Source organism: Euprymna scolopes, chromosome 23, assembly GCF_053919585.1.
Source record: "Euprymna scolopes isolate OS-2025 chromosome 23, ASM5391958v1, whole genome shotgun sequence".
NCBI classification, from domain to species: domain Eukaryota; kingdom Metazoa; phylum Mollusca; class Cephalopoda; order Sepiida; family Sepiolidae; genus Euprymna; species Euprymna scolopes.
The window spans coordinates 25,097,278-25,124,333 of NC_136504.1; positions in this window are offsets into that span (position 1 = coordinate 25,097,278).

A 27,056-nucleotide genomic window follows, 5' to 3' on the forward strand; every position below is an offset into this window, starting at 1 on the left:
AAACTAGTTAAATGCACTATACTGGATAAAAATTTGTATGTATAATCTACCAAAATATTTTCACCGCCTTTCTCATATATATATATATATATATATATATATATATATATATATATATATATATATATATATGTGTGTGTATATACTAGCAGGCCGTCCGGCGTTGCCCGGTCGTAGAATACGCATAAATATTTTAATTAATGCAAAATTTTTATTTATGATAAAAAGAAATACTGTAGGTATGAAACTAACGTTTAATTCCTTTTAGAATGAAGTAAAATATTGTGCATGCAAGTATTTTTTTTCTAAACAGTTCACCTCTTGTAAGGAAAAGAAAATACTTGAGCTGAGATCGGAACGAAAGCCTAAAGACAGTGAGTCAAGTACGATAGCCATTATGGTAGCATGACACGACTTTAGAAAGTGTTTTCAAACCTACTTATTCCTGACATAAGGAATCTGTCATGAGAACGATTTACGCATGCGCATTCGTGAAACAGTTAGTAAACGGATAAAAATCTGACGACCTCCACGTACCAATTTTTTTAATGTTGATTACTTAGTCGCCCTTTTTCTGGATGAAAAACCAATTAAAAAGTTTTTCACGTGCCTGGCGTCTTTTGTTTATGTTACAGGGTGCTTTAAATAAGTTTTCAGACTTTTTTGTACAGGCATTGAATATTCAGTATGTTATTGTTATTCATCTATGGCATAACTGATTACTTTTTTATGATTTCAGGTTCAAATGAACAGTGCAGCAGGAATTGTAATACATCCTACTAAAGCCTGATTGTCACAGCTGGTTAATTCCAAAAATTCAATCTGGATGTGTAGATGCTTTAGAAGGACGATATGCAATAAAATTATTGTTCTAAACTTTGTACAAATGCCACAGAAACGTATCAAATGCGCCAGACTGTTTTTGCGCCATCTTGCATGAATTGATCATCAGTTTTGAGTGCCATAAAAGATTCAAGGAAGAGAGGTAGGGGTCTGTGAGGGATGATGAGAGGTTTGGGAAGAAAAAGAAAGTCAGAACATTAGAATTGATTGGCCAAATAAAAAAGTTCATTATAAGGAGCGTCCTGTGTCTACAGAGACAATAGGTTCACAGTTTGATGTCAGTGTGGGAACTGTATACGCAATTATTCGCGGAAGATTTGCACGAAGTTTGTCACAAGGGTTCTCAGAGGAGATCAAAAAGAAGGACGGTGTCATGACTGGCAGTTGTGATGCATAGATTTGAGAATTGGGGTTTATTGCCCTTTAGATTAGAAGTTATTAGCACGGGCGGATTGTTTGTTTATCAAAAGTGTCATAACAAAATTACAGAGAAGGGTCGAACAAACAGAGCAATTGTTAACATAGTATGATGTCGTTTAAACGCTACATCACAGAACGATTTGATGTGAGGGAGATTCAAACGAAGGCGCGAAGAATCTGATTTTGGGTGTCAGAGAGAGGGCAGATGAAACAAAAGTATGTTTCTGGATCTCAGAGAAAATGGACCGAGTAGAGTTCTCATGGGGGGTGGGGCGATGAGAAGAAGTTAATGGCGGCTGAGATCATAGAAAAATCGACCCTGCCCTCCTTTTAAAGTGACGAGAAACAACGAATCGCCTTCAACTGTAGTACGTCCATTGTTGTTGAATAAAACTCAGTTGTCCAGAAAAGAATATGTGTTGAAAAAGCTTTTGTTTCCAGATGCGATGAACGGCGATACACAAACCACTCGAGGACACGGCGAAGAGGCACGAGAATAAGATTTTAAAAAATGCACGTTCGGTTTTGCTTTATAATCACCCCCCTCCCCAGAATGGTTGATGTGCCGTAATTGCAAACATTGATCCAATGCAATCGTCAGAAATTACAACCGAAACGTTGTGCAAATAAGATTAGAATAGAAGTCGGAGTAATCCATATAATACAAACTTTTGTTTCACGTATCATCATCATCATCATCGTCATCATCATCATTTGTACTCTCTAGGGGTTCTCGAGCAGACTACTATCAGAGATTACTCACTGGTGATAATCGGTGTTGTTCCTTGGAGTATTAGAAATATCAAGTATCTCCAGATGTCCAGTATTCTCCACCGCTTTCGATGACTTTGTGTTATCGCAACAGCCACTTACGATTTCTCTCTGGCAACGACCATTGGTCTTCACTGGAATTTGAGTGACAATAAAACACCTCTAGGTCCCAGTACTCTTCACACTCATTTAGTTGAGCTGGTACTTCCATCCTTCCTGACCTTTCACGATTATTATGATATCAACGAAGTTTGATGCTTATTAAGGGGATAAGGAGTTTATAAGTTTAACTTCTTTTGGGTCCATGTGGTGTTTCCCCCACTTTGCAATTTCTATGTAGCCGGTTATTATTATTATTATTATTATTATTATTATTATTATTATTATTATTATTATTTACGCAATATAAGTTCCCACGAATGCCTTTCCCAGCGATCAATTTCTAGCAACAACAGATGATTTCTTGTCCTGGAATACGGAAAGACCAACAGACCATAAGAAAGATATACGATAACATATTTAAATGGTCAATTGGGGAAAGGAAAATTATGTTCTTAATTTTTTTTACTAATTCAGTGTCTGGGAGGTAACAGATGGACTTTAATGGAATATTCTAATATCTATGTATTTCATATAGAGATTAAGTGTTTGCTCTGGGAAATGAGAATTTCGACTGCTTAAATGTATGGACAGAGAAATTTTTATAATAAAATATATTTTTTCATTGGTTAATTAGTTTAATAACTTTACAAACATTTCAGGAGGTTATTACTATTTGGCAAAGTTTATTTTATTCATAATAGATTTGTTTTTTTTTTGTTTTTTTAGTTTTTATTAGTAATACTTCTAGCGTTTCAAGATTTCGCTTATAACCAATAGTAATAACATTATGAAATGTATGTAAAATAATGAAAATAATTTACCAATAAAAAATATAGTTTCCATGTGAGTAGTCATTATTATTATTATTATTATTATTATTATTGTTGTTGTTGTTGTTGTTGTTATTATTATTGTTATTATTGTTATCATTATTATTGTTATTGGTATTATTGTTGTTGTTATCTTTATTATTATTATTATTATTATTATTATTATTATTATTATTATTATTATATATGGCTGGTTACTATTATTTACTCAGTAGCAGTTTCGATGAGAAGCTTTTGCACCGATCGGTTTCTAGCAACAACAGGTGGTGTGCCCTGGAGTTGGAGTGACAGCAAATGTCCCAGTTTTTTTTTCCATCCTTCACTTCTTTTGATAAATGTTACCAATCATTTAGCGTTTTCGCAACGCCTGTCTACCATTTATCTATCACAGCGTATTATCTCAGAATGTCTGAAGTCAACCGCAACAGAATGGCTATCAGGAGCAAACTCAATCGCACCATCCCACATAAGGAGGAAAGAGGCAACTTAGAAATGGGTTCAAAACGTCGACGAGAACACCAGAGACTTACGAAATCCAACAAATTTAAAGAGATGACCCAGATACCTCCAGGCGCAAATCCCGAAATCCCTTCTACAACTCAAAAATCAAAAATTTCGACCCAGTTGAGACATGAAAGGGGGAATTGAGAAGCAGTACTCCCAAAAGAGGAGACATTATTGAAGACCCACCTTTGCACTTCCCAGGTTTTGCTACAAATAGTAGAAAGCAGTGGGTAGCCGCAAACCGGATCAGAACAAGACACTGTAGGACTGCAGTAAACAAACGTAGGTGGAAACAAATAGACTCTCCAATCAGCCTAAAGGGCAAGGAATCCCCTAAGACACAGACTACCTGATCCTACACGGTCCAGTCACCTGACTGGAAGGAGGCTATGCGACAGCCCATCAATTTGAAGACAATTTCTCAAGCTGGCTAAAAAAAAAACAGCGGTATAGATATTACTACTATTTATCACTAGTAACAGACATTCGTTTTCGCTGGAATTTAAGTAGAAATAAGACTCACTATGATTCAGTGTTCTTTTTGCCCTTCTAGTGAAGGTTTGGGAGCTGATTCCCCTCCTTGAGTTGTTTATCCAACCTGACCCTTCATTATTACTGGCTAAAGAATTACCCGATATGACTTCGAACACGTTTATATTGACGGCACAGTCAGAAGTGTCGCCAAAGGCTTTCTGAGGATTTGTTCTTAATCTTTGATAAGGTGATCTCAGGGGGATAAGAATTAGTTTTGCGTCTATTTCGAGAAATTGGGTTACATCTTTTGCGAAAATATAATTAGAATACGTTAAACGACGTTTTAATATAGAGAGTTTAAAAACAAAAATTAAATGCTAACACACATATAACTAAAAGAAAACGCGCACACAAACGTACGCATATATATGTATGTGTGTGTGCATGTATAATTCATTTTATAATTATATATATGTATATATATGTACATATATGTATATATATATATATATACATAACTATATAATTTCATTTGCCTGTATAATTTTGTTTTACAAACGATATTAGCAAAGTCTAAAGTTTAAGCCTTTTAGTTGCTTGCAGTACGAAATTAGAAAAACTCTCTACGAAGAAAAAAATAAAATATGTATATCACAAATATTTGTTTCTTTACAAAAAATATTTTTCTACAATTCTACTATATAAATAGATATAGAAAACACACAAGACTGTGAAAGAGCTTGAAAACCTATGAGAGAGAACTTAATTTTTCCTACTAGATACTGTTCTGGAGAATCTAATGTATGTCTGTATAAGGGTTTACCAGGACAATCTGGCATAACGATAGTTCTCCTACAAGTAAATCCTGACCAAGTATTTCAAATCACATTAGATTCATGGCCACAAATAAGATATCTTCGATATAGCTAACCCATACAGTCTTTTACGATGAATGGTGCTCCTTCTACAAGTGATGTTACTAAATCCTTGTTTTGAATAAAGTTTTTTTTTAATTTCATTGAATCACTATATATATATATATATATATATATATACATATATATATAGGCATAAGTTTGACGAATTTTGTGTAGCTTAATTGCCATATATATTTTCATAACTTACTATATATATATATATATATATATATATATATATATATATATATATATATATATATAAGCATGAAACACTGTGGGTATAAAACATTATGCATTAAACACTAGTATTTGTTGATATAAAAAATTGTTATTATTTATTTGAAACAATATTATGTGTATACATATATATTATTATTGTTTTTGTTGTAGTAGTAGTAGTAGTAGTAGTAGTAGTAGTAGTAGTAGTAGTAGTCTGAAAATACAGAGCCCCGACATTATTTTTTCGAACACTTTGAAAAAACACTTCAAGGTGGTTACTAGTGCCATAAGTTTTTGAGATTGTAAGTACGTAGTTGAAGTGTGAAAATCCACTACTAGTGTAATCAGTTGTTTTAGTTTGGCTTTGATAATTTTAGTTTTTTGTGATTTTTTTGAAAACTTGCGCGACACTATTTTTCGAGCATTACAAAAAATCCTATTTTATGAAAAGCTATGTTCATGTATATGTTGTTGTATGCTAATTTTCTGCTTGTACACTTAGCTGTCATTATTAGAATCAATTATCTGTTCTGTTCTACTGGTAAAACAATTAAGTTTAATGAGGTGAAATGCATTAAAAAAAAGTCTTTGTTTAGCACGGAAGAAGCGGAAAGATGACCTCAGCATCAGAAGGATCGCCATGGAAAAAAAGAGAGAACAGAAAAGATCAATTGGCAAGCGGACTGAAAGGAAAATTAAGATGACTGTGACACGACTTTTGGCATCTGGAGAAAAAGTTACAGCAAGAAAAGTTAAGGAGAAATGTGAATTGGATATAAACGTCCGAACAGTACAAAGGACGCTGCATAGGATTGGTTTGAAGTATGAAAAAGCTAAGAAAAAAATTCCACTAACAAAGAAAAAAAAAAGGAGCAAGACTGAAGAGTGCTAATGGTCGTTAACAAAGCATGTTGACTTGAAGAAGGTTTTATTTACTGATGAGAAGCGTTTCACGTTTGATGGGGCCGATGGATGGTGTACTTAGTCGAGAAGGAGTGAGCCTGTTGTACTGAACAAACGACAGATGGAAGGAGGCGGAGTTATGGTTTGGGGTATGATCTTTACTAATGGAAATATATGGTTGGAATGGCTGAAAGTAAGACAGAGCAGTGAACGCTACAAACAGTTGCTAGACGAGAAAACCCTACCAAGGATAAGAAGAGAGATGGGGGATGATTTCGTTCTAAAGCAGGACAATTGCAGCATCCATGTGTCAAAACTCATGAAAGAATGGATGGCTAAAGTTTACTTTGGAATGGCCTGCAAAAAAGCCCAGATCTAAATTTAATGGAAAATGTTTGGGAAATGTTTGCGCAACTTGCTATGATGGACCTGAAATAACGAAAGAGGCTCAACTATGGGAACGAATACTAGATGCCAAAATACAACTAATAGAAAAACGTAGAGATGTTATTGTGCATATGTTTGATCATTATGAAGAGAGATTGATAAAAGCTATTGAGAAGAAAGTGATATTACAGTTTATTGACAGTTTTTCAACGATGATGTCCGAAAGATAATGTCGCATGTATTTTGTAAAAAATGATGAAAATTAAATATTTTTCCTTACCTAATCGATTTTATTCCATTTTTATTACAGGTATTGTCTTTATATGTTTATGCTATTCTATTGAAGGAATTTCGCCACTTTATGGTACTCGGAAAGTCGAATACTAAAGTATCCGAAAAATATTGTATACTTATATTCCGTTAGCAAGTTAGTTACATTTACATAGATATGGTTTTGTTTCATTCCCGGAGGGTGGAAGAAGTATCTGCAAATTCTAATTCTAATACAAATATAATTTATTTTCCACAAGTATCAATATATATATATATATATATATATATATATATATATATATATATATATATATATATACTAGCTGTACCCTGCCACGCGTTGCAGTGGCTTAATTTGGTGTAATGGAAAAATTTAATAAAAAGAGAAAATGCATGTTTCTTATATTAGTACAGCAATCCACTGCAAAAAGTGAAAAAGAAGGCGAAAATGATGAAAAATTGTACTCTTGCAGAATTTGATCTGGATCCTCGGGAGTTTTTGTCAATCATTCATGGTTTGGACTTGACCAACAATCAGTGGATGAAGCCGAACGTAGCAAAAATGTTGAGACGCTAAATGTTTTTTTTTTGTTGTTGTTGTTTTACAACAATGAGTTAGTAATTAATATTTGGTTGATAGTGGGGGTGTTACTATACACAGATTCGAAAAAGTTGTCCAAAAACAAATAAATGAAAGCAAAGGTAAGTTACGTTATACCTAATTGGATAATTGTTTAGTGTTTTTATGTAATGTAAAATGTTTAATCGGCTCAAAAAACGGAAATGGTCGCGGACTCTGTTGAATACGTTAAGTCTGGGAAAGTAAGTTGAAAACTAAAAACTATACAAAACAGTGTCTGAAACTCACCGAATATATGTTACCATGACATAGGCTGGCATAATCGGTGGGTTTCTGACAGTATTTTGTATAGTTTTTTAGTTTTAACTCACTTTCTCTAACTTAAAGTAATCAACAGTGTCCACCACCATTTGTAGCTTTCAAATACCCCGATAAACACTGTTTTTCGAGCCGACTAAACGTTACATTAAATGAAAATGGTTTGTATTACTAAACACAGATACAAAGAAGTTATCAAAAAATAAATATATATATAAACGTTATCAAAGGCAAGAAAAGTAAATGTTCTACCAAACTGGATAAGATTTTAGTGTTTTTATGTAATGTATAATCGGTTCAAAAACATTCAATGTTTATCGGTATATCTGAAAAATACAAATGGCGGCAGACTGAATCGAACACATTAAGTTTGGGGAAAAATATTTGGAAAATGAGTTTAAACTAAAAAAACTATACAAAATACTGTTAGGAACTCACTCAATATATGTTACCATGGCGTAGGCTGGCATATAATCGGTGGTTTTAAACTTTTGCTCGCTACAGGTGACTACTTTTAAAAGTCCCTTTTAGTGATTACCTGGTTTGAGGATATTTCTACAACTAAACGGTAAATCTGCTCCAAAAAATCCGGTATTATTTTACTTTAAGGCCCGTTTCACGTTTATATATAACGAAATATTTTATTGTAGATTTCGGTGTGCTAAGAACGAATCTGCAAACTGTTTCCGTAGCAAAAAGAAAGTTTTCATGATATTCATGAAATTACTTTTTCGAAAAGTGTGTGATTACTTTTCAATGCAAACTTAACTTAGAATGAGCACCCACTTTCTGGCCACCTGAGAGAGGGACATTTTTCTGTGTTTCTTGGCTAAAAAGTTTTTTGTTTGATTTCTTTTGCATGGTAATAACCCCTGAACTCTGGGACTATTTTCCATTTCACAGCCGTAGCCTTCGTTTACGCTATGCGTGAGCATAAAAGAAAGATGCTTAGCCAATAAACATGGGAAAAAATCCCCCCACCCTCAGGGGGCTAGAAAGTGGGTGCTCATTTTAAGTTAAATTTACATGGAAAAGTGATCGCCACTTTTTCGAAAAAGTAATTTCTTCATATCATAAAAACTATTTTTTTGCGACGGAAACGGTTTGCAGATTTGTTTTTAGCACACCAAAATCTACAAAAAAAATTTATTTACGAACGTGAGACGCACGGCCCTTAATGGAAAATTATATCAAAAATCCGGGGGGAAAATAGTTTTCAATAAAAACAGCAAATGATTTCGATAGAAAAAAAATGGATGCTATTTTTTTTCTTTTTTCTGTGTGTTTTTTGGCTAAAAAGTTTTTTGTTTTATTTCTTTTGCATGGTACTAACCCCTGAACTCTGGGACTATTTTCCATTTCACAGACGTAGCCTTTGTTTATGCTATGCGTGAGCATAAACGAAAACTGTTAAATAGGCATTCGCGTACCAAACTGCCTTGTCAAAAAACCAATAAACACGAAAATAAATGCCCCTTTCTCAGGTGGCCAGAAAGCGGGTGCTCGTTTTAAGTTAAATTTACATGGAAAAGTGATCACCCATTTTTCGAAAAAAAAATTTCTTCAGATCATTAAAACTATTTTGGTACTCCTTGGGCGTTGAGTTCCATGGCGACCCGCAGGATTATTTAATGGTCGTCCCCTTAGTATCCCCTAGTCAAGGCTAACGCATGCGCACGTAACATTTTTTATTTATTTACTTACGTGGTGGAGTTTTTATACTGATAGGTTTTTTGAATTTTTTTTCACTGAATTATTATTGATTGAACACTAACCAGATTATGAAAAAAATTGGAAAAAAAAAAATCATTTCAACATTTGAAAGGAGTACTAATCGGTCAATCATTTTTTTTTTCTAAATACGGAAATGTCTTCGGGAGATATAAAATGGTCGCATGTTGATGAAGCAATGTATCGGGAGGCGTACGGGATGAAAAATTATTGGTAAATATTTAGATTAGGTCCACCTCCTCAATTTTCTTTTAAATGGCAACTTGAAATGGTTTTCGACTATGCTGAATACGAAAATCGCATTGAAATTTTGCAGAAATAAGTAGTTATCAAGATATAAAAAGTTGTATTATGCATTGTAATCTTTGGCGGCTATCTTTTTTACGTGCGTGTGTTTGTTTATGGCGCGTGTGCACGTAAAAAGATGGCCGCGGAAGAATACAATGCATAATACAACTATTTATTTCCGCAAAATTTCAATGCGATTTGCGTGTTCAGCATACTCGGAAACCTATAAATGTCGTCATTGAAAGGAAAATTGTGGAGGTGGACCTAATCTAAAAAAATACCAAATTATTAAACATTTCTCCAGTATGTTAGTGAAATTTATAATACTTTAAAAAAGATTTTTTAAAAAAAGTTTTGAAATAAAACAAAAAAACTCACCTTTCATAAAAACAATTTTTAAAAAAACACCCACAAAGTGACTTTTAACTAAATAAGTTTTAAAAAAAACTTAAAAACTCGAAACTTTATTTTCATAAAAACAATAAAAAAAAGTCATGTTCAATCTATTTTTTTCTTTGAGAAACATATATTTCTGACTTACAAATGTGGTAGAGGCACATATTATTTTTACTTTCTATGGTTTTGATATTCCGCGTTTTTATTGCTTACAAAATGGGTGACTGATTTATCAGAACGTTGTAACTAAAAAGTAAGCACCACTTTCAAATGTCGAAATAATGATTATAGAAATTAAGCATGGGAGTGATGGGTGTACAACGTCGCCTTTCGCACTTTTACAAACATTATTTACGTTAACTCTTTTCATAGATAATTTTTAAAAAAAAATAACTAAACCATTTATTGATAGTTTGTCACGTGTACAAACATTTATTTATTTGCGTAGGCTTAACTCTTTTCATGAATAAGAAAAGTTTTACTCTTTAAGAATAATAAAAGGAAAAAGTTACTGAACATTTATAAAAGGACTTACTTCTTTTCATGAAGGCCGGAGGAATAGTTGGCCGAAAAGTCGTGAAACAACTAATAAAGATGAGAATAATAGTCTGCAATAAATAAAAATGGTGCTAATTCAGAGAGCGATCCGCGCTATTTTTTAAATCATATTTCCACGTTTAATTAACGTTTTACGATATGTTTTTTTATTCAATTGTAAGGTTAAAGTACAGAATAGGTACAAAACATCCTCCCCTCCCAATATTAAGAATGACTTTTTAAATAATAACATTATTTCAGCACGGATCACTCTCTGCATGAGTATCATAAAAATTAATATAAATAATACTTATCTCAATAAGTGAAAGGCTAATTTCTACCGGAAATAAAATGGAGATAATCTCGCAGTTACGAAAAATATTTTTTATTTAATTCAATATTTTTATAATTCGCAATGTTAAATTATTTTAATAACATAAAAACATTCCTTGACTTTAAAAATAGAATTTCTGAAAATTTCAATTAAATTGGTAACGTATAAATATGGTTTTATTCGCTTTTAACGAACCAAAATTACATTTTTATATATATAGATGTGTGTGCGTGCGTGCGTGCGTGCGTGTGTGTGTGTGCGCGCAGACATTGTGAAAAAAAAAAACTAATTCTTTCGGTTAAGTTTTTCAGTTTTCTCATGATGCTTTTTTAGTCAAAATCAAAAAAAAATGTTCGATATGTTTGATGATTCAAAGAAAAATCTAAAACTTTCGCATATGAGACATACGTTGTTTTTTTATTTAACATAAAACTCCTACGAAATAAACTGTAAAGTTATAAAATGTATTATTGGCCAGAAGAATTCTGCTATTTTTATCAATGTTTGCTTGAATAAAAACAGGCTGTCTAAATAGAGACAACACACACACACACATATATATATGCACATATATGTACTAATGACAAATATATATTTTTTTTATTTATTACATTTTCACCCCAAACAAGGCACATTGCCACTTTGGTGTAGGGGGCTACTATCAGGGGCAGCAACTACTGGGGCACTATGTATGGATTTGAGCAGCAAGATGTCGGTTCACGTTACACTTGAACTTCTGCATATCAGTACAGTTGGGGAAGCAGAGACCTGGAATGGAATTCCAGAGTCTAGCGGTTCTGGGGAAGAAACTACTGGAGTAAAAGGTTCTCTTACATCTAGGGATCTCTACTATGAATGGGGTGGGATTTAGCTGCTTGTCGGGTTTGTTGGGGGTATTTACGTCGTCGGAGCACAAGTGTTTGCAGTTCGTCAGAGCATTCACTATTAAAATACTTGTAGAACAGGCAGAGGGATGCAACGTTTCGTCGATGGGGCAGAGGCTGAAGCTTAGATGCCAGTTCAAGGCCTATCAGATTGGCGACTCTCTTTTGAACCTTGTCTAGGAGCGAGAGACTAGCAGCAGATGCACGAGCCCAGATGTGACAGCAATACTCCATACATGGTCGAATGGTGGCCTTATAGATGTACAGGATACTTTCAGGTGTCAGTAGTTTTCTAGCACGGTAGAGAGAACCTACCTTCTTCGCAGCGGCCCTGGCAATGTTTTCAATGTAAGGTATGTACTAATGGCAAATATATATATATATAGATACTAGAAGTTTTATCCCGTGCTGCCCAGTATTAAATGTTACGTTAAATTCCTGTTTAAAAGAAAAGCAAATAAAAAACGGAAAGAAACGAGTATTATGTTTTTTTCTGAACAGTTTACTTCTTGTAAGTAAAAAAAAAAATACTTGAGCTGCGTTCGAAACCCAAACTCAGTGAATCAAGTACAATAATTATTAGGCCAGTTTGAAACTATCTTAACAAAATGCTCTCAACCTTACTTATCCTTACCATAAGTAATCTGTCATGAGAAGGATTCACGCATGTGCAATCCTGAGACAGTTGACAAACAAAGATCCAATGACCACCAAGTAATAATTTTCAATTTTGCCCCCCCCCCTTAACAGCCCTATTTTTCGGATTAAAAGATTTCCACGTGTCTAAATGGCCTATATACAAAATTTGAAATCTGTAGATCAAAATATCTTTGAGTATATAGGTTTAGAAGTGTCCTTACACACATTCTCACATTTATCGATATATATATATATATATATATATATATATATATATATATATATATATATATGGAGTGGGACAGAATGACAGAAAAAGAGAGAGGAATATAAAAAGAAAAAAGTTTCATTTGAGGAAAAAGGTTAATTTATATATATGTGTGTGTGTGTGTGTGTGTGTGTGTGTGTGTGTGTGTGTGTGTGTGTGTGTGTGTGTGTGTGTGTGTGTGTGTGTGTGTGTGTGTGTGTGTGTGTGTTGCTGGCCTTGTGTAAATGGAGCAAAAGATGACTTTCTGACTGGGTTCGAATCTCATAACCGGAGAAGAATTGTCACCTCTACACTGATGATTGCCGAAGCGTGAACCATTAATGGCTGTAAGCATAAAAACAACTATTGCTTAATCATAAATAATATATACACACTTATATATATATATATATATATATATATATATATATATATATATATATTATAATTAAGCAATAATTATTGTTATACCTACAGAATGTTTAACTTTTACAGCTTTCTAACACTGTTTGCGAAATAAAATTCTCTCTCTCAGTCTCTCTTTCTTTCTCTCTCTCTCTCTCCCTCTCTCTCTCTCTCTCTCTGCCTTTCCGTCTCTCTCTGAATACACACACACACACACACACACATATATATATATATATATATATATATATATACATATATATATATATAATTCTCCTAAGGATGGGGGGGGGCTTTGTCCGCTCGTAAAATACGCTTAAATATGACATTTTAGTTCATACAGATTTCTTGTATATAGCTTATATATTATAGAGTCGCAATTTCAAAAGTAAAAAAAAGTATTTGGCTGTAATGGTTAAGCGTCTCTTATAAATATGTAATTAGAAATGTTTATAATTAATAAAAAATAAAATTATTAATATACATAAATGTTTGTCTAAAACAGTTTCACTAATTTGTTATCGTTATCATTATGCATAAGCATGGAGAAAGAAATGAAAATACACGTTCATATACGTATCCATTTATCTCTTTCGCTCACTCGTTCGGTAGTTTGCTCTGTACGGCCGTGTGAATGTGGTAATTGTGACAGCCATAGATTATGTGCTCAAATGAAGCTACTAGGGCCGAAACGGTTCGACAACATTGATCGCCTATGGCGAGACAGAATTACAATCATAATCACATTATCAGCAACGAGGAAAACTTATCCTCATTGACGCAGATCAACGGTGTTTGGATTAGACATCCGATTAAACGAGATTAGTTGAAGAAATTATTGATGAAATAAAGCTACGAAGAGTGTTAAAAAAGTAATGCCTCTTTTTTTTTATTCCATCTGAATGGATCAAAGAAGGGGTTGAAACTGCATTGGTATGATAACTGAACTTCTGCATTCATTGCTTGAAATTTTCGTCTTTTTGTTGCAGATATTGACGGTGTAAAACTAAGAAATCAATCTCTGTCGTGGGCGTGCGCCAGAAGCAGAGATACGAATTCCTAGTGAAAGTGCATTAGTAGTGCTTTTTTTTTACACAGTGATCACCACTTATCAAGGCCCGGAAGCCACTCAGGGATAAGGGTTATTGCAAGTACATTACGTTAGTGAGGAGATTTGCTGAAGTGTTTACTTAAGGGGGCGGTTCATTAGGAATTTGTTAACATTGGGCTTGAAAACATCCAAGTTGTAGTCCGGAGGGAAGCAGGCAGACGGAACAGAGTTCCACAAGCGTGCAGTTCTAAGAAAGAAGCTTTGTTCATGGAATCCGCGTTTTGATTTAGGCACAGATATAGAGTGGGGGAAATTTTTCACAGTGGATTCAGCTAGACGGGTGTTTTTCGTGAAAGATTGGCGAGGGGGACCAGAGATTGGAGTTCAGACGAGCATCTGCCATGGAAATAACGATAAAACAAGAACAGGCTCGCAACGTCTCTTCATTGGGAGTGTGATGGTGAATGTGTAGAAATATGAATTCATAGGCACAAAAGGGAGCTCGTTTTAATGGTACTATTCCTGTAATTTTAAGTATTCAACATGTTTTTAGTAAAAAGAAACCGGCTATGCTTTTCAAACGACCTTTTTATAACAAAGCGAGCTCCGGACGCCCATACACAGCCATCGTTAATCGTTGGCAAAAATGCATTGAGAATGGCGGGGACTATGTAGAAAATCCAATTATGGAGCACAAAAGGTCGCTCGTTTTAATAATACAATGCCTGTCTTCGTAGCTTTACAACTTTTGGAGTTAAAAAGAATAGGAGGCTTTACTTTTGTAGCAATCCTTATAATAGTTTCTGTCCATTAATAATAAATGTATGAATAGACTTTGATAGATCGACAAGTATATATATATATATATATATATATATATATATATATATATATATATATATACTGGCATTTCAGCCTGGCGTTGTCCGGGTGTTTGGAGGTGTATGTTGAGTTAAAAAAAAAGCGATCAATTTTTTTAAATTTGATCCCTATTATGATCCCTTAAAATTTATTGGTTTGGGCTCAAATCAAGTTATTAAGTTAGATCCATGTCCAAAGAACCTATATCTAAAATTTCAAGTGTTAATACCTAAAATTAGCGGAGGAGGTTTGTAGAGTTCTTAAAGGTCAAATCGTTGAACTTTGACCACATAGCATACATATTTCTGGCTGAAAACGGATGATAAACATTTCTACAAATCTCCATACATCAAATTTCGAGTCTGCAGACTTAAAATTGACAGGGTGATTGCTTACGGAAATGTACACAGACAGACAGGCACACACACACAGACCCACACACACTTTCACTTTTGGATATATATAGAGAGAGGAACGCTACAAGTGTTAAATGTGATCAGGTTAGGAGAGCAATCCATAGGCACATGAAAGATTTAATGCTAACTTAAAACAGGTTAACTTCCTTGACGTTACTTTAGATCTTGATTTAAATACTTATAAACCCTATATGAAGGATAACTCTAACCCTATTTATATACACCCACAGTCTAACCATCCACCATCCATTATTAAACATATACCGTTATCTATTGAAAGTAGAATAAGTAACAATTCATCTGATGAAGTAACTTTCAATGATTGCAAATCTATTTATAATACAGCACTTAAAAATATGGATATAAAATATAAAGTAACTAATGCTAGCACAAATAGGTCAAGGAATCGTAATAGGAAGGTAATTTGGTTCACACACCCCCTTTAATATTATGTTGAAAACAAAACTTGGTACAAAATTTTTACAACTTATTAACAAGCATTTCCCACCAAATAATATATTACATAAAATATTTAATAAAAATATATTAAAATTAAGTTATAGCTGTGGTGATAACTTGGAAAGAATTATATAAAAGCATAATGGAAGAATCTTAAGGATTACTAATAGAGAAAGTCTAAATACTAGTGATAACACGGCTGTGAATAAATGTAACTGCCAAAAGCCTGGGGAATGCCCAATAAAAAATGAATGTCTAACCTCATCATTGGTATACCAGGCTAGGATATTCCCAGTAGAGAACCCAAGGGATGAAAGATTCTACGTAGGTAGTACCCAAATGACTTTCAAAAATAGATTCTATGGGCATACACGTTCGATGAATAATCAAAGTATGAAAAGGACACTTCCTTATCGTTATACTACTGGAAATTAGTTAGAGAAAATAAAACACCTAGAATAGAATGGAAGATTATTAGAAGGGCCAATACTTGCCACGTATTAAACTCACCATGTCTATTATGCTTATGAGAAAAACTTGAAATAACCAGGTTTAAAGATAGGGACAAACTGCTGAATATTAAACAAGAAACTGCTATATCCTGCAAACATTTCAGAATACATGCACTTAAAGGACTTTAAATTAGAAAATCAGAACAACTATGAGTACAACTATCCTCCATCCAATAACCCCCCCCCCAAAAAAAAAGAGGATAAGTGAGATCGTAACTATGATCATACCCGTATGGATTACATAAGTCGCTTAATATTCTACTTTCTCAAGCAGTTATAATATTACTAACCTAAATAAATACCTGTATGAAAGTATATTTGAACCAAACGAGTAATAGATTGTTTAGGTGAACCTCGTAATAATGTGAATATGTTAAGGTGTTGGCATGTATGTGTATGTGATCTGTATGTATATGTATATATACGTGGGTAGTATAAAGAAAGAAATAAAAATTAAAGGGAAAGAAAGATTTAAAAAAAGTAAATAAATAATAATTAATAAATATATAAATAGATAAATAAATTTTAAAAAAGTAAAAATGAAAAGTGAAAGAGAAGAAAAGGAAATAAAGAAATAGGGGGAATGAATAAAGATGAAGGTAAGTACTACAATATATAAGCCTTTATACTCCGTTTATATAACCTAATTACTCTGATTTTTTTGTCATATGTTATATATTATTGTTATATCGTTATATATCTTATGTATATCTGTGTAACCCTCGAAAGAGTGCTTACTAAATATGAGGATAGACCTATTGACTTCAAGCTGAATTCACTATAAATTTTTACGTAGTATAAATTTTTATGTAGTAAAAAAAGCGTACAACTTATGAAAAAATAACAAGCGGGTGGGGGCGGGTAATATAACTTTACGTGTGGGGTTGGATAGAATAGAGAATTATGTAGTGAATGAGTTCATTTCTATTTCTATTTTAGATGTATCATTTGGTGGCAGTGTACATATATATATATGTCTGTATTTTGTGTAAATATGCATGTATAAGTGTATTTATGTATGTATCTGTATGCATGTGTGTATATATGTGTATATATGTGTGTAAAAGGGCGAATGAACTCTTTTTCTGGGTCAACGGCCAACTAGCACCATGTATATTTGTGTGTATTGGGGTAGAGAGGGCTCCCGTAAGCCGTGGTGAATATATATATATATATATATATATATATATATATATATATATATATATATATATATATATATATATATATATATATATAGTCTAAAGAAGCCTTGAATAAAAAAATCCAAAAATAAGAATAAAGAATGCAGTTTAAATTCCCGGAAGGAAAAAACATATTTTAAACTTTAACCTATATATATATATATATATATATATATATATATATATATATATATATATATATATATATATTGTGTACAGAAATAAAGAGCGTATTTATATTTTGGGTACAGAAAGTTGTTAGATGAGACAAGTCATTGGTACCGTCGGTTTCAAGCCCAATAATTATGACCGTTTAAGATATCCATACCAAGCTCTCTTCAGCCAATACTCATCTCTCTATATATACCAAAAGAGAAGATCAGGCAGACAGAGATGAAATAGATAAAGAGAGAGAAAGGGAAAAGCGGACGAGATAGGGAGAGTGGGCGCGATTAAAAGATAATGTTATGTAATCTTACGAATACACATTACATTCCAATTACAAAAAGATGATTTCATAGTAGCTGATTTATACATGTCTGTGCAAATATAAGCAAATCTATTCATTTGTGTTAGTACGTATATATCTGTGTGTCATGGGATTCCAGCAAAAAGATGCGTTTTATTCATCGAATTTTTACCAAATAAGGGAAACGTATTTTAATATTAATCACTTTGTAAATAGATAATGTCATGCCGTATTGAAAGTTGGATGCATTACGCTAGCATAGAGTCACCTTAAAATACATCATTTGCCATAAATCGTCTACTATGGAGGTATATATATATATATATATATATATATATATATATATATATATATATATATATATATATATATATACAGTGCCACGCAAAATTATTGGATACATTACATTTTTCTTCATAACTTTAATTAGCTCAGAATTGTACCTAAAATTTGGTCAGTATATATGTATATATATGTGTATATATATATGTATATGTATATATATATATATATATATATATAGTACCACGCAAAATTATTGGATACATTACATTTTTCTTCATAACTTTAATTAGAGTTCAGAATTTTTCCTAAAATTTGGTCAGTATATATATATATATATATATATATATATATATATATATATATATATATATATATATACAGTACCACGCAAAATTATTGGATACATTACATTTTTCTTCATAACTTTAATTAGGGTTCAGAATTTTACCTAAAATTTGGTCAGTATATTCCTATTACTATTCTAACTAGTATTTGGGGTATTAATTACAAAATTAAAGTTTAGAAAGTTTACATTAAAGGAAAAATGAATCAACTAACGCAAAAGTATTGGATACATTGATTTAATATTTGGTTGCATAGCCTTTATTGCGTTCAACAGCTTCCAATCGCTTTCTATAGTTCCACACATGTTTTTTGCAAAGATATGCACGTATTTTGCGCCATTCTTCTTTGCAGAACTGTTCTAGTTGTTGAATATTTTGTGGATTTCGCTTGTGAACATTGATCTTCAATATTTTCCACAAATTTTGAATTGGGTTGAGGTCTGGAGACTGACTGGGTCAGATAAGAACGTTAATTCCGTTATTTCTAAGCAATTCTTTGGTTAGTTTGGCAGTATGCTTAGGATCATTGTCCTGCTGAAACACGAAATTGCTATTATGTCCCAACAAATCAGCAGATTTCTGGAGGTTTTTCTCCAAAATCTCCCTGTACATACGTCCATTCATTCTACCATTGATGATTTCTAGATCACCAGTACCTTTGGATGAAAAACATCCCCATACTATAATGCAACCATCGCCAAACTTTACCGTAGGAATGGTATTCTTTTTGTTATAGGCGGTGCCATTTTTACGCCATACATGTCTTGCTGTGTTTCTTCCAAAGATTTTGATTTTCATTTCGTCTGACCAGATTACCTTATTCCAAAATTCTTGGGGTTGTTCCCCATATGTTTTAACATAATTCAAACGTAATCTGACATGTTTAAGCTTCAATAATGGAACTTTTCTTGAGGATCTTGATACAAACCCTGCACGATTTAGAACTCTACTGAGCGTTTCCTTGTTCACAGTAATCCCGGCTTCTCTGAAGTCGGTTTGAATTTAACCACGAGTACGAAAAGGGTTTTTTGTACCTTTCTGCTTACCCACCTTGCTTTTTTTTCGTTTAATTTCCTTGTCCGACCACATCTTGGAAGAGTTGCAACAGCTTCACCAGGGTTTTTAAACTTTCTAATAACGTTTCCAACTGTACTAAGTGGTAGATTAAGTTCCCTTGATATTATTCGATACTCTTTTCCTTCTTTGTGCTTATCAATGATTTTTTGACGAATGTCTATTGACAACTCTTTAGTTTTAGGCATTTTTATAAAGGAACTGGTTGACTTTGAAGGAGTGGGCCCAAAATGGAAGAATTTTATAAAATTATTTTAATATAAAGCTCTCAGATTAGTCAGTGATAACTCGTTTGCATTATTGCAACACGCTAAGCAAAAGTCATTTAAATTTATTTCAGAAAAAGAATTTTCTAAAAGTGTATCCTATACTTTTGCGTTTGTTAATTCATTTTTTTCCTTAAATATAAACTTTCTAAACTATGATTTTTAATTACTACTCCAAATATAATTTAGAATATTAATAGGAATATACTGACCAAATTTAAGGTAAAATCTTGAACCCTAATTAAAGTTATGAAGAAAAATGTAATGTATCCAATACTTTTGCGTGTCACTATATATATATATATATATATATATATATATATATATATATATATATATATATTCTATAATATAAAGCTGAATGTCTGTGTATGTGCGTCTGTGTGTGTGTATGTGTGTGTGTCTGGTCACGAATAGGCTCCTATATGGTTGACTATTTTAACAAAACTGATTACATATAATGATAGATATATCGAGACACAGGAATGGGTATGTTTGATCTGGCAGAACGGTGGTTCATTAAAATTGTGGAGTCTGGTCCACAAAGTATGGAAATAAAAAATTTAAAAATTTAAAAAAAAACGTTTACAAGTGTTTTTCATATAGATGTACATAAGAATACTTTGATAAGTATGTTTTAACTTAGATAGGGATGGTATAATAAAATTGTGGGGTCTGCGTTCGCGCCTGGCCTCCATAGAATGGAAATAGGCGCAAACTTTAATAAAGACTTTTCATATCTATCTGCGTAAGCATACTTTGATAATTATATTTTAGTTTGAAGAAACATGGTATAATAAGATTATGGGGCGTCCGTTCGCGCCTGACCTTCATAGAATGGAAATATGTCACAAAGTTTAACAAGGTTTTTTTAATATAGATCCACAGAATATTGTGATAAGTGTTTCAGTGTGAACAGGTATGGTATAATAAATTATGGGGTTTATCTATTTTATTTTTACTTTCATCCTATTTTGCTTTGGTTTTGATACCCCCAAATTCGAAGCTATCTCTTTACAACCCTTCCTTTTCATAACCTGTCATACTTTCATAAATCAGAGTCCATTTTCTGTAGGCCATTTTTGAATCCAATCAACGACGGGTACATTTGCTAGTATATATTCAAGCACGTCAGACTAAACACGACAGATATATCCTTTTTTCCGATTTTTCTGGATATCTTTTCCGTTCGCCGAGCGGTCTTTTTTATATCAGCTGACATTTCGTATAAAATGGCTGAACAACATGGCTGAACAACATGGCTGAACAACATGGCTGAACAACATGGCTGAACGATAACTTTTGGAGGCCATTTTATACAAAATGCCAATTGATATCAAAAATGTTCATTCAAAGAATGGAGAAGATATCAAGAAGAATCGGAAAAAAGAATAAATCTTTCGTTTTCAATCAGACGTGCTGGAACACTGACTTGCTGCCAAAAAAAAAAATATATATATATATATATATATATATATATATATATATATATATATATATATGTGTGTGTGTGTGTAAAATGAAAAATTACACTTGAATTTACCAAAATGATCCAAGATGGTAAAATTAAAGTAAATTATAAATATTAAAGAATTAATATTTATAAAATTATCTCAGCCAGATATAAAAGCTCGATAAAACCAAATAGGAAATAGAGCTTATAATATGAGCAAACAGTTAATAAAACATGTTAAAAACACTTTGAAACGAGTTAAAAACATATTTAATCTGAAAAGGAAACACTAGATAAATGGATAGTCCTTAATCCGCGGAGTTTCGAAGAAATACTCTCCTTCTCATCAGAGGGTAGGAATTAGCAAAATGCGGGATCGGATTTTGCATGCAGAAGTATTTGATGAAACAACAAGTAAGTTAAAGATCTTACTTGAAAATAAAATAAGTTAAACAGAGGGAATATGGTAAAGAAAAAAGTGATTACACATGAATGGATAATCTGGTGGAAGATTAAAAAAAATCCAGTGCCGGTAAAATCCAAATGTAAAACTTCAAGAAAGTTAAAAGAATTTCCATTTGTACAAGTAAAATCCAAGGAAATCCCGTAATTGGAAGAAGATGGTCCATAATAAACCAAAGGCAGAAATCCATGGAATAATTCACAAAAATGTGTACAAGGAAAAAAATTATATTAATAAAAGAAAAATAAGATGTGCTTTTCACTCTACTTCCGAGACATAACTATAAATAAAAAAGATCTGGGAAGAGAAAGGGGAGAGAAAAAAAATGATAAAGTTAAATATAAAATAAAGGGTAACAAAAGTCAAAATGACCCAGACAGGAAATGTATATATATATATATATATATATATATATATATATATATATATATATATGTATGTATGTATGTATGTATGTATGTATGTGTGTCAGGTCATGTCATATGCTACTGGTACCATGTAACCCAGTACTAACTGCCTCATGGTCGGGTCACCGGCGACTAAACTGGTTCCCCCACCAGACTTGTTTGGTGAGGATGGCGGCTAGTCTCCCTGAAGGATTAAAAACAAGACCTTCCAAAGGGCGAATGAACTCTTTTTCTGGGTCAACGGCCAACTAGCACCGTGTATATTTGTATGTGTGTGTGTATATGTGTATTGGGGTAGAGAGGGCTCCCGTAAGCCGTGGTGAAGGCAACCTTTCTAGGAGAAGCAAATCTCTAATTTGAAAAACCATAAAGCGGAAGACCAGTACCCGCATTAAGCTGGTCTGCAGTTTAATTTGTTGCTGGCTATCTTGCTCTTGCTTGTTGCTGGATCTCAACATTTTGAACCGAGAGAGAGAGACTTAGCTGTCGTACAAAGCTAAGACTCTGTAACATCATATTTGTATAGATACTCCATCATACATCTCTCTAAAGTGGCTGGAAATCATCGTATATCTTACATCTAATTCAGAAGCAAATCCTCGAACAGTTGTGCGTGGATTGGCTTTTTTTTTTGTTCTTTTATCAGGCCACTCGGGGATATGGGTTATTGCGTGTACAGTACGTTAGTATTGGAGATTTGATATAGTGTCTTACTTAAGGGGGCGGTTCATCAAGAATTTGTTTATGTTGGACTTGAAGACATCCAAGTTGTAGTCAGGTGGGAAACAGGCAAACGGAACAGAGTTCCATAGGCGTGCACTTCTAAGAAAGAAGCTTTATTCATGGAATCTGCGTTTTGGCTTTGGCACAGATAATGAGTGGGGAAAATTTTTGACATTGGTTTCAGCTAGACGGGTGTTTATCGTGAAAGATTGGCGAGGGGAGACCAGAGATTGGAGCTCAGACGATCACTTGCCATGGAAGTAACGATAAAACAAAGACAGGCTTGCAACATCTCTTCTGTGGGAGAGAGGTTGCAGGGAAGACAAAAGGACATCACCAACTAAGCCACGAAGCCTATTTTGTAATCTGTCAAGGCAGGATAGGCTGTTTTAGCAGCTTCTGCCAAGATGTGGCAGCAGTACTCCATCCTTGGACGTACTTGGCTTTTATATATATAGAGAATTATATCAGGGGTAAGATATCTTCTAGAGCGGTAGAAGGATTCCGCCATTTTTCCAGCGACCTTGGCTTCGACTAAGGCTTTTAGTTGGTCGTTGTCAACATCCGATGGCCAACCATTACGCCCATCATCTTCAAGACTCTCGTCACCTCCACGAAATTTCTTAAATCACCATTGTGCTGTACGTTCAGTAGCAGTTCTTGGGCTAAACGCTTCATTGATATCGCGAGCTGTTACAGCAGATTTTCGCCCTAGCTTGAATTGAAATAAGAAAATTGTGCGCATTTGCTTTTGCGTTTTCTTTTTTTCATTTTGTATTCTGCAGTCTGAAAATAGGACATAATTGCAATTTAAGCGATTAGATAGAGCGTAAAATGCTCTTTAAATGATATATAAAGTAAAGGTAGTATAACGAAAACTTATTTAAAAATACAGCATTTGAAATCAAAATTAAAAATATCGCAAGAACTTTCTTCTCGACATAATACTATCTTCCTTGTTGTCTATTATTGTTAATGAATTTCAGGACGAGCATTCATCTTATCTGGTCAAGTATTCAGCTTCGATCTGCTACTTCAGCTAACAAAACTTGTGAACGTGCGGCATTCCATGTAAAAGCCAGTGTGGATTGGCCATTACGAGATTTTATTTGGGTTACAAATATTTATGTGATTTAAATATTTTAGTCACACTTTACTTGTCGTGAAACGTTTACTCATGCAAGGTTGACCTAAAAAAAACCTATATCGAGAGATTATAGACACTTCAGGATAGTGTCTCGTAACTTTTCAAGTTCTCTCTTACATCTTTCGGTCCTGGATATGACCTTAAACTATATCCGATGGTGCGACCCTAGCTTGCGGGCTCTGGGCAGTGTGGGGCCACCCTTTAATTGCCATTGCTCTCAGGTCCACTCTGACCCAGAGTGGTAGTACCTGTTAGGGTCCCAACTATGGGTTAAATAGAAATCGACTTTTAAAAAAACAAACAAATATACTCTATTAACAAATTTTTCTTCAAAATCACTGGATTCGGCATTAAATTACCTGAAAAGGGTTGATATGCCGTAAAACAAAAACAACCAACCAACCTACATCTATGTGTATACATATATATAGAGCGATTTTTTTTAGGAATAAGTGTTCGGTATCTATACAAGAGTGTAGTGATGCAACCCATCGTGTGCTTTATCAAATAAATCCTATTCTGTAATACAAATATACACGAAAAGGCGTTGCACAGGGATTAAATTTTAAATGATAATGAAAACATGTTGAGGGGATACATTCTCTTGCGTAGATTAGAGTTTTAAATTATAATCCAATATCGTATGAATATAATACCGTCCAATATATATATATATATATATATATATATATATATATATATATATATATATATATATGGAGAGAGAGAGAGAGAGAGAGAGAAATAAAAAGGAACAAACCGTATTATGTGTTCATCAACGTTTCCAGAGGAAGTCTCGAAATAAAGACGAAATGTTGATGAACATATAATACGGTTTGTTCCTTTTTATTTCTCTATCTTGTCGGAATACTATTTCCATTATTTTCATCATATATATATATATATATATATATATATATATATATATATATATATATATATAATATTTGCAAAATCAAGACAGCCACATATAAAATGAGAACATCATATGGTGCATTTCCTTATGCGTTATAGTTGTTTCGTAACTATTTGGACAAATTCAAATATTATATCATTTAAAAATATTCCACAATAGCAACTCTTCAGACGGCGAAACACACTTATATTTGTTATATATATATATATATATATATATATATATATATATATATATATATATATATATATATATATATATACAGTGGTAGTTTGATTTTGTTTCCTAGAAGTCTACCAAAAAAGTGCTCAATGTTACCAGAGCTTATTATATCAAATTCATTTATACAAACAAACGACTACATATGTGCAAGCATGTTTCTGTAATTTCCCGTTTCAGAGAAATCGCGTCATCAGGCCAACGATATCGGTTTAAAAATACGCTCAAGCTACAAAACATTTTATACCAAATATTCATTTCAGGATCAATAACAGAATTAAGGGCGAACGGTTAAATAGGTTTGGGAGATTATAATTAACGAGGAAATACAGGGTAATTATGGCCACTTTATATATATATATCCATGAGAGCAATAATTTTGAAAGTTAAGACTTTTGTTGTCAAAAATATAATGAGTACATATAATATCGCGTGGAAATTTATATAAAACGATGTGCTTAGTACGAGCTTTTCTAAGAATATAATTGCGTGTTACGAGACTTCTACTCAGTTTCACCTGAAAGAACGAAAGCAAGATAACCACGTGGCTAAAATAAAGCATTCTGTTCAAAATATCTTACAAATTCTGGAGTTAACAAAGGGTTGGGCAAGATGTACCTAAAGAAGGCCGTAAGATTACATCAGCCGAAACGTTATGAAATAACATTCATGATGCGATCAATAATTCAAATAATTCACGGAATGCATATTTAAAGATGTTTACAATTGAAAGCTTCGGCACTTTTACGTACATGATAGGATTCTGCATTACATAACGCGAAAAAGAGGTTGGTATGCCGTAAAATAAAACAAACATGAAGCAGCGTTTTCATGTTTTCTTTTCTACTGTATATAGTTTTAACACTTTCATGTCTTTTTTTTTTATTTCAGGATGTGTTTATAATTCTTCCCCCCCCCCTTCGTTCGCATTTTTATATAATTCAGCTTTTTTAAGGGTTTATTTAGTCATCGATTGTATAGTTTGAATTGTTTTATTTGCGTTCGAATTTATTTACGCCACTGGAGAAGTTGTTCGATTTTTTTTTAATTTATTTAAGAAAGATCGATTTGTATTATCGCTAAGCTTTTAACAAAAATGTGATTAGTCTTTTGTTTCCAAGCATTCATACAAAACATTCAAATGTTTATATTTACATTTTAAAACAAAACACATTTTAATGTAAAAGATTATATATATATATATATATATATATATATATATATATATATATATATATATATATATATATATATATTCATATAAAATGTTACATAAGGAGATACAGTAGAACCCCGGGATACGGCATTAAAAATTAGTAAAAAAAAAAAAATACAGTATATAATACGCACGTATATAATCAAATAACATTATAAATAAAAGCGTAAGACGGGGCAAATACCATGACAAGGGACTGGAAAATATCGTATTCCACATCGTAACCTGAATAAACGTATCCTAGGGTAACCGTATCCCGGGGTTCTACTGTATAATATTCTATTACCCGATTTTCATAATTTACTTCAACATTGCTCACTACATGACTAGAGCTACGTTGTCACTGATGAAAAAATATATAATAATTGAGCTATATATAATCTTCCTGGTTTGACCCAAGTGGTAAAGCAAAAAAATCAGCCAAACCTTTGTCTGATAGTACTGCTACCATATCTGGGAGGAGCTGCTAAAACAGCCTATCCTGCCTTGACAGAGAACAAAATAGACTTCGTAGCTTAGTGGGGGGGTGCCCTTTTCTCTTCCTGCAATCTCTCTCCCACAGAAGAGACGTTGCGAGCCTGTCTTT